This window comes from Benincasa hispida, chromosome 12 (genome assembly GCF_009727055.1).
Source record: "Benincasa hispida cultivar B227 chromosome 12, ASM972705v1, whole genome shotgun sequence".
Classification (NCBI taxonomy): domain Eukaryota; kingdom Viridiplantae; phylum Streptophyta; class Magnoliopsida; order Cucurbitales; family Cucurbitaceae; genus Benincasa; species Benincasa hispida.
Genome location: NC_052360.1, coordinates 55,995,790 through 56,005,206, shown reverse-complemented (window position 1 = coordinate 56,005,206; position 9,417 = coordinate 55,995,790). Strand labels below are relative to the sequence as shown.

Genomic DNA, 9,417 nt, shown 5'->3' with positions numbered 1-9,417 from the left:
GAAGCCTCGACCTTTGAAAGAACCACGAACCCAGCAAATGCGGAAGCCTGGTTCGTGATTATAGAAAAATGTTTCAAGGTAATGTGATGCCCTGAAGATAGAAAAGTAGCACTAGACAGTTTCCTACTCCAAAAAAGAGCTGAGGATTGGTGGTGCGTATTTGAAGATAGAAGAAGGGGAAAGAAGGAAGTTACCTGGAGGAATTTGGAAAAGCCTTCCATGAACAATTCTATCCTTAAACAATTCACGATGCAAAACTAAATGAATTTCTAAAACTCGTACAAGGCTCACTATCAGTAGCCGAGTATGAACAAAAATATACTGAACTTAGCAAATACGTCACCGGTATAATATTAGATGAAACTGAAAGATGTAGGAGATTTGAGGAAGGGGCTACAAGGAGAGATATGAACACACATAACTGCAAACATTGATACGCAGAAATTTCCAAAATTAGTAGTGACAATGTTACATGTGGAAGCTAGCCTAGGATCGCTAGCAACAACGGAATCTGTAGGGGAGCGAGAAAAGGGCCAGAAATACTCCTTAGGGTTTTTAGATAAAAAGATAAGTATGACCAACTCCATAAAGCAGAAGACAACAAAAGAGCTTACTTTAGAAGAAATATACAAGCCTAATGAATCTGTAGCCAGCACCCGAAGGCGGTGGTGTTCAAATTGTAAGAGATATCACTTTGGGCGCTGCTATTGAGGGGCAAAAGTATGCTATAACTGCGGAGAAGTTGGTCACTACAAACGGAACTGCCCCCAGTTAGAGAAGGAGGACAAAGGCATGGAAAAAAACCCCTAAGTGAAGATAGATGTGTACTATTTTCTATTATAGATGTTGTATAAAAATTTCTCCTCTATAAATATGTTTTTGTTTATGATTAATAAATATATTTTAACAAAGTATGTTTGATGAAATGATTGTTAGTTAGATGGGATCAAGTCAAGAAAGGAACCTGTTATGCGATAGATGTTGGAAATACCACCCTAGAGAATATTTGAGGGGTACAGATAAATGCTATAACTATAGATGCGCAAGATATAAAGGGAAACAATGTCCAGAGTTTCAACGTTTCCTTAGTCACTGGGAACCAACCTTTGATGGGACTAAAGACTATCCCTATAGTAGGTGTCATAAGAGTCATTGGAGAGACAAGGAGGGGAGAGAAGGTTTGTTCTTAAAATGTGAACAACCCGGTCATCAATGTAAAAACTATCCAACCAATGATCTAGCCGGTAGCTCAAGGGGAAACCAAGCCTGGAAGGATTACTGGTTTTAAAGGAAGAAGTACTCGAAAATGGAACCTACGTAAAGTTTAAAGAAAACTTGTGTAATTAAATAAAGTTGAAAAGGATGAGATAAATGAATAAGAGATGTTTACAGTATTGCTTTAAATTTCGAGGACGAAATTTTCTTAAGATAGGAGTAAATGTGAAACCCAGAATTCCATTTTCCCTTTTAAGCAAGAAATACAAGAGATTAACTAAGTATGAGTTAGCTCCTAAGTTAGAGAATAGGAAATTTCTAAGTGATTAAAAGGATTTGTTAAATAACATTGGAAATAAGCCATAACTAGTGAAATTTGGCTAAGTATAACTATGCGTTGGAAGCCAAGGAGAAAAATGACTAAGTGTTTGACAATGTGTTGGTGTGGTGCCATGCGTTAGCCATGAAGTATTGATAGGTTACTTGAGCATTGAGAGAGGCTGAAGTATGGCGAAGAACAATGCATACGGCAGCCAATGCCTTAAGAGGTTAGAACAACGCATGCGGTGCCATGGACGGCCTTGCTACGCGAGAGTATGCTGTCGATCGTTTGCGACCGAAGGAATGCGTTGGTAGCATGCGATGATGGATGGCATGCAGCGATGGAGGCATGCGGCGATGGAGGATGCGGCGATGGAGGCATGCAATGATAGAGGCATGCATGAAGGATGCGGAGATGGAGGCATATGGCGATAGAGGCATGCGGCGATGGAGGCATGTGACGAAAGAGGCATGCGGCAATGAAGGATGCAGAGATGGAGGCATGTGGCAATAGAGGCATGCAGCGATAGAGGCATGCGGTATGGAGGCACTTTGCGATGGATGCAGAAATGCTACGCTATGGCATGCGGTGATGCTACGCGAGGGCATGCAGTGCGAGAGCATGCAATGATGCTACGTGAAGGCATGCGGTGCAAGGCCATGCGGCGGTGCTACGCATGTGGCAATGCGAAGGTGTGCGGCTAAAGGTATTCGTCGATGGTATACGACAGAACTATGCGTTGGCATCATGCGATGGTGCTATAGGTCGTGCAGCTGAAGGTATGCATCGATGGTATACGGTAGCACTATGCATTAGTATCACATGGTGATGCTATGCGTCAGTGCTATGCGGCAACACTATGCGTCGATGCTATGCGGCAACATTATGCATTCGTTGTATGCGGCAACGGTGTTAGGCGATGAACTATGCGGCGGTAAGACGAGCCAGGATGGACGCATGCACCATGTGATGTGTTCGGACATAGGAACGTTGCGACAATTGGATGGGCGCATTTCTGTCTAGATGACCGCATCTGAAGTGGGACAAACGCATATGAGGGTGGATGGACGCATCTAAGGATGTCATCTGAACATGTGGCTTGCTAGGAAGAAGTCTTAGACCTTAAGTAAATGAGGTGGTGCACGAGCAGACATGCAATGTTAAGCCTTAAGTGTTGGCTGTGGAGGAGGAGGACACTTAAGATTGCGTTGATGTGAGGGATGCGTTGATAGTGTAGGGTGAAGACACATCAAGTGGGAGGTGGAAAAGGCTTAGAGTTGGCAGAAGATAAGGCAAACACTTGGATGTGATCAAGGGAAGAGGTATCGGGCAAAGGAGAAGGGTTGAACGCATATAAAAGGGGGAGAACACCTCTCTTCAACCCACCCATAAGTTAACTACATAAAAACCACAAAGAAAGGAAAGAATAAGAGATATTCGAAGGAGGGCAGACAGTGTTCGGGCAGAAGTACAAGCTAAGGTGCCGAAAGGAACAAGGTTGTACGGACAGACGCATAGGCAAACTTCAAATAGGATGCTTTTCCAAACTACTCGTGCAAATCAGATGAGTTTTAGACCAAACACTTCTAAATTAAATGTAGTTTCGGTGTGAAGGCTGCCTTAATGCAATTCTCTAAGGCTGTCAAATTCAAGGAAAATCGAGTGGTGCTCACCAGTGAGGAGACAGTCGGGCCAGGAGGAATAAACTTGAGACTTAGAACTTTCGCCAAAGAATTTCAAGGCGAAACTTTAAAGTATTATAGTTAAGACATTTTCACACATTTTTGAAGAAGGAAATGTCTTGAGATAAGGCTCAAAAGAGTGAGTAATCTAAGCTTAAAGTTAAATCTAAAATAGGGTCCAGCGGAGGAACAAGGGAAACCGGGTGAACTGGGAAGAAAGATCTCAACAGATCAATGTGAGTGGTTTCTTCCTTTTCTATTTTAAGCATATTGTGAATTAATATGTTGTAGTTTATGCTATGAGATATGTATGACGTTGGAATGGTCAGGGGGTCTGTGGACCTAGAGCCTATAGGATAGAGGAGTCTATTCTTGAGCCTGTGGGACGGAAAAACCTTGAATGGGATAGTCAGAGGGTTGACGGGCCTAGCTTCTGAGCCCATGAAGGGGAGAACTATGTGCACATAGGTTGGTATTTTTAGTTATGAAATGTTAACCACCTACCGTATTTGTAGGTGGGTTTGTGAAAGCTTCATAGTATGGTGGAGGTTCGTGTGGGAACCTCGTGATAATGCTTGTAAAAGACTTGTATTTGGTTTACCACTCACTGAGCTTTGTAAAGATCATGGTTTGTCTCTATGTTTCTCTAGTAGGTAGCTGACAAGTCTAGGTTGCGGTGTTGGTCAAGGTCTGCCACAAGTCTAGAAATAGTCTTAAATGAGATTGGTTTTTGGGATAATATCTTTCGTGTAAATGTAACTTTAATTTATAAACTAGTTTCTAATTAAAGCATGTAATATTTTTCCGTTGCTGCTATAAGTAAGGTTATTAAAAAGAAACTAGTAGGTTAACCAAAGTAGCATCGGTTAATATCTTGCCTCTCCACGGGCTCAGGAGTGTGAGCTCAGGGCGGCGTGTGACAAGGTCTGAGTGGAACAGAACAGACTTGATGTTAGTGGTTGTCTCAAGAGCTACCCCGAGTGCAACTATTTGTTGTTAAAGTTTGGTGAATTGTTGTTGGACCTCTGTTGGGGATAGGTTTGTGGGGTTTGGAGTGCTTTGAGCCCTTGAAACAGAGTGCATATGGTCGATTGAGGAAGATTGGACAGGTTGCTACCAAGATAGTGTGACTAGGGATGTCCATTTACCACATGAGGTCGGGGCCCCGCAGGGACATGCCTGAAACGGGGCGAGAATCCCCGATTAGATGGGAAATAGGTGAAGAAGCATGGATAATTTTTTCCCGTTGGCTAAATGGGGACAGGGACGGGGATTATATTCCCATCCCTATCCCTGACACCGTCCCTGCCCCCTCCCGATGAATATAATATATAATTATATTTATATAATAATAATAATAATAATAATAATAATAATAATAATATTATTATTATTATTATTATTATTATTATTATTATTATCATTATTTTATTATTAACTCATATTTTGTTTACATAAATAGAATATGAGTTTACAATATTTGTTATTATTATTATAATAGTTATAATAATAATAATTATTATTTTATCTATATACTTTTTACAATAATTGTGGTATAAAAAATTAGTTATTTTCTAATTTTCATTTCAACATTTTCATACTTTAATATATTTATAAACTGTTTTAATATTTAAGACTTTCTACCTTAAGCCATAAAAGTTTGGATGAGTTTACCGTCGCCCATAAATCCGTGCCTACACAAATAATATTTATAAGACATTGAATTAACTACTTATACTGACTGATAGAACAAGCGGCATGTCGGTCTCGAACCCAGGGAAGCGCGAAAGATTGGTTCATCAAAGCTCGTTTTCCATTAAAAAGATAAATGGGGTGGGGGGAGAAGGGGTTTGTGTGGATGGATAATTGAAATTGCATAAAATAATGTGCAAGAAAATGCTCCATACAATTAATCGAGATATCTTAACTTAGAGGAATGGACTTACCCAATGTAATTTAGATCGACCCAATTTATGACTTAAACTTCTTGTTTATGCTTAGCCCAATCAAAATGCACATTAAATGAATCTGCTCCATACAAATTAATGAATCACATGAAGTTCTAAGGATTGCGCTAAGATGAGTGTTTAACTTCCAACGTCTAATTAAACAAATAATATGGTTTTTCTCTAGGTTGCTTAGATCAGTCTTTTTTGCTTAACTAACCTATTGCTTTCAATGGGATCAACTTATAAATATGTTTCAACTATTACAAGTTAATCAAAACGCATTAGAATCACATAACAAAATTATTGAGCGTCAATCAACAATTAAAATCATGTAGTTCATAAATATAAATTGGGATAACACATAAACAAGTTTGTATACATTAATAAATTGAAATCTCATAAAATTACATCGAGTTCCTCCGAATCCCTAAGCTAAGAAACCAAAACCTTACCTTCCCATGGAGGATGAGAAGCTACAATCTGACACTACTCGACTAACTACTAAAGAAACACCCAAAATACAAAGTGTATGTGAAAAGAGAGGGGCAATTCGGATGGGGGCCGAAGGTGGGCGTATATTTATGACCTAAAGCGAAGAGACATATATATAAGAGTTGGTCGCAGCGTTGCAACGCGGCTCTGACTTGCGTGCACGTCCATGATGATGTTCGCAGCGTTACAACACTGCCCTGTTTTGCCCAAAATAGGCAGTTACTGCCTTATAGCGTTGCAATGCTCCGTCCGAGGGTATTTTCATTCGTTCACGTCCCTTTAAACCCGGTTGCTCAAATTAGCTTCTAATTGCTCCAGATTAACCTCAAATAGCTCGTAACGACTGATTCTACCTTCAAGATGCTCAATACTTACGAAATCATCAAATACACACAATAACATAGTAATGGCCTAAAATTAAGAAGAGGAGAATAACATATTTTTGGTGCTATCAAATACATCTAACTTCATTCTTGATCATCCTCGAGCAAGGTAGAATCACACATTCACATAGAAAATTATGCTTGCTCCATTACAAAGGTCGTTACTCTAGTATCAACAGTCTATAAGGATGAGATTTGTAATAAAAATATAATCAGATTACAATCAGTCAATAAAGCACATTTTAAAATGATTCTAAACTTTTCATCCATGAGTGAGTCAAAAGCCCTACTAATTATGCTCACAAAACCTAGAATGGTTTTAGAAGGCTCTCAATTTATTTCCTACCTACACTGGCTCAAAGGTTTAAGAGCCAAATTTCCTACACTCAACTTTGTAATGGCACACTTACAGAAACCAATCTTATTTTAAATTTTTTTTTTTATTATTTATTTTTTACTTTACAAAAGGAGGAAACCTTCTGTAGACACATCACCTTCGTTTTGGCTTGTCCATACGGGTGTCATGATAGTCATTCAACAACGAGCAATGTCTCCTAACAAGATGTCGAAGCTTACTCAATTCTTTGGGTACTTTAGCTTAGAGGGAAGCAATGTGTGTCATAGTGGCCCCAGGTTAATCATAACCCAAGAAAGATGTGTAATTTCCTTAAAAAAAAAAAAAAAAACATACAAACTTACTTTTACTTTACAACATGATCTATCTTTTACAAACTTGCTTTTTGATAACTTGTAGAAATACAAGTTATTTTTGCTCTTAAGTTGGAACAACTATGGTTTTTAATGATAAATTGTCCTCATTTTTAGAAGAAATGCATGGAATTACTCAAACATTAGCAAACTCAAGCAAAAGAAGTTTTATTACTAAAAACTATGGCACTAACGCATTGTATTGCATGATTTTAACAAGAAGCTAACACATAATCAAGAAGCGTCGCAGGCAAAGTTCTAATGCATGGGCCATGCATCTGATGGAATTCAATGTAGAGAAGATTCATTGATCCAGGCTGATTGTGTCACATCACCACTTACAAGTATGGGCACCTGCAGTAGGTGGCGTCTGAAAAGCTTTCGAGTGTCAGGCAGCTGACCAGGGCATGGACTTTAATGCTGCCTATCAACCAAGTAGACATGACCAACGCCTATAAATAGATGAAGTCCCTCTAGAGTTCGTAGTTAGTTAGCACAAAAATTATCAAGATTCTCACTCTTTTTATAGCGTAGTCGTAATTTTAGTTCTTTAGAATCTTGTTGTGGTGCCAAGACGATCAGAAGGGTTGAGAACCACCACCTCCACTGGTCAGGGAGTGGAGGAAGCCAATCTGAGAAAGACACTTTGTCCAACTCTTATTCAAGTGATTGTACACAACGAGATTGAGCCAAAGAGATATAAGAGATTTTACTCTGCGGCTTGACTTAGTTTCATTCATCTCATTTATCGCTTTCATTTAATCTGATTAAATATTGCTTTTGTAAAGACTCTCTATTTCTTTATAAAATTCATATATTTGATCCATCACACTTTGCCATTGTTTGTTTGTTGTTTATGTTGAATGCATTAAAACTTTATGCAAAACTCATTTCAATGCTTAAGCCGACTTGATCAATTGGTTAAAGCATTATTAGCTTAGATTATTCGTAAGAGTAAATAAGCCAGCATCAAGTAGAACGCCTAGTACATCTACAGATAGACCTACTGGTGTTTATTGCATTATGTGTTAGACGCATGCATCCTAGAGATAGGTTTTGTATGCTATTCGCATTGAGAAGTGTTGAATAAAGTCTAACGCATAAACAAAGATAAGCAAATCATCCCATCTCATCCACATCACACTTTGGTTTGTGTACACTCATCTTAGACTGACGCATATCATTTACATTAAAATTCATTTTCGCATGATCCATCACTTACTACTCAACTCTTTTGTATCTTCTAGCACAAGCACAACACTTTAGTGTAAATAACACATTTCTCTACATACATTTAGGAAACCCCCTACAATAGATACAATGCAAGGTCTGCGTCAGTTTAACTGAATCCCTGAGTTCGACCCTGGACTTCCAAGGAACATAAATTAGATTTATAATTGGGTCTGGTTTAGGAAAACTTGAACGTCATTAGAAGGTGTGTTGTGCGTCCTGTTGCATATCTCTAACGCACAAACGCGTTACAATTACATAAACACATCAAAGCATCAACGCATCACTTATACTTAGAACTTATTCTTCCAATTTATTTTATACAATACACTCCTAGAGCGAAACACAATAGCAACGAACAAGTTTTTGGCGCCATTGTTGGGGATTCAAAAATAAAACTAACCAGAAATTTCGTTTGTATCTGTTGTAGGAGCACTTCGGTCGAGGGAGTATTATAAGCTAAGCCTAAGCTTGTGAACGTTTATGACCAGGGAGAGCACTCCTGAACTCAGATACGACCCTGATATTGAAAGGACCTTCCGACGTAGGAACTGATCTAATTGTCGTCGAAGGTTGAGGCAACAATTTCTCAGACAACAAAACAGGTAACGAACACTGACGAAAGAACAGACAAATCAGCAACTAGCTCATGCTGCATAGAATCCGATCCTAATGGCGAATAGCAGCACGCATCCCATGAGGGAGTATGCATCCCTTATACTGTATGATTTCTCTCCAGGAATCATATACCCAACATCAGACGGGACCAGGTTCGAGATGAAATCTGTAATGCTCTAAATGCTCCAGATTGCTGAAAAATTTAGGGGTGTTCGTGGTGAAGATCCTCACGGCCACATGAAGCGTTTCCTGGAAATGTGTAACTCATTTGTGATTCTTGGAATCACCCTAGAGGTAATCAGGCTGTCTTTATTTCCCTATTCTTTGGGTGATGACACAAAACAATGGGTAAGCTCACTGAAACCTAGTGAAATCACCACATGGGAGAAGTTGGTGGAGAAATTTATGCAAAAATACTTCCCACCTACCCCCAACGTGAGGAGGCGTCAAGAGATTATGAACTTTGAACCATAAGAAGCTGAGACCTTAAGCGCCGTATGGAAGCGTTTTAAGGGTTTGGCAAAAAATTGCCCGAACCATGGACTACCACTAACTATCTAAATTGAGACTTTTTTATGGAGGATTGAATAGAGCATCACAGATGGCAGGCAACGCAGCGGCAGCTAGTGGAATTATGGATAAATATTATAGCGAGGCTAAGGAGATATTAGACGTATTGCTAAACACAACATGGAATGGGTGGACGATACGTATGATGGAAAAGCTGACAGGAAGAAGAGATCTCAGAATGTTAATTCTATCGATTCCAATGCAATAGCCACACTATCTGCACAAGTGGCTACGATGAACAGCCTTTT

At 39.2% G+C, this 9,417-nt stretch overlaps 1 non-coding gene across 1 annotated transcript; it reads right to left on the bottom strand.

The window, feature by feature from the left end:
* Positions 1 to 9,041: 9,041 nt before the first annotated feature.
* On the bottom strand, positions 9,042 to 9,144 carry LOC120068618. Its single transcript, XR_005479256.1, has one exon. It is a non-coding gene; the product is annotated as a small nucleolar RNA R71 (small nucleolar RNA).
* Positions 9,145 to 9,417: the final 273 nt, after the last annotated feature.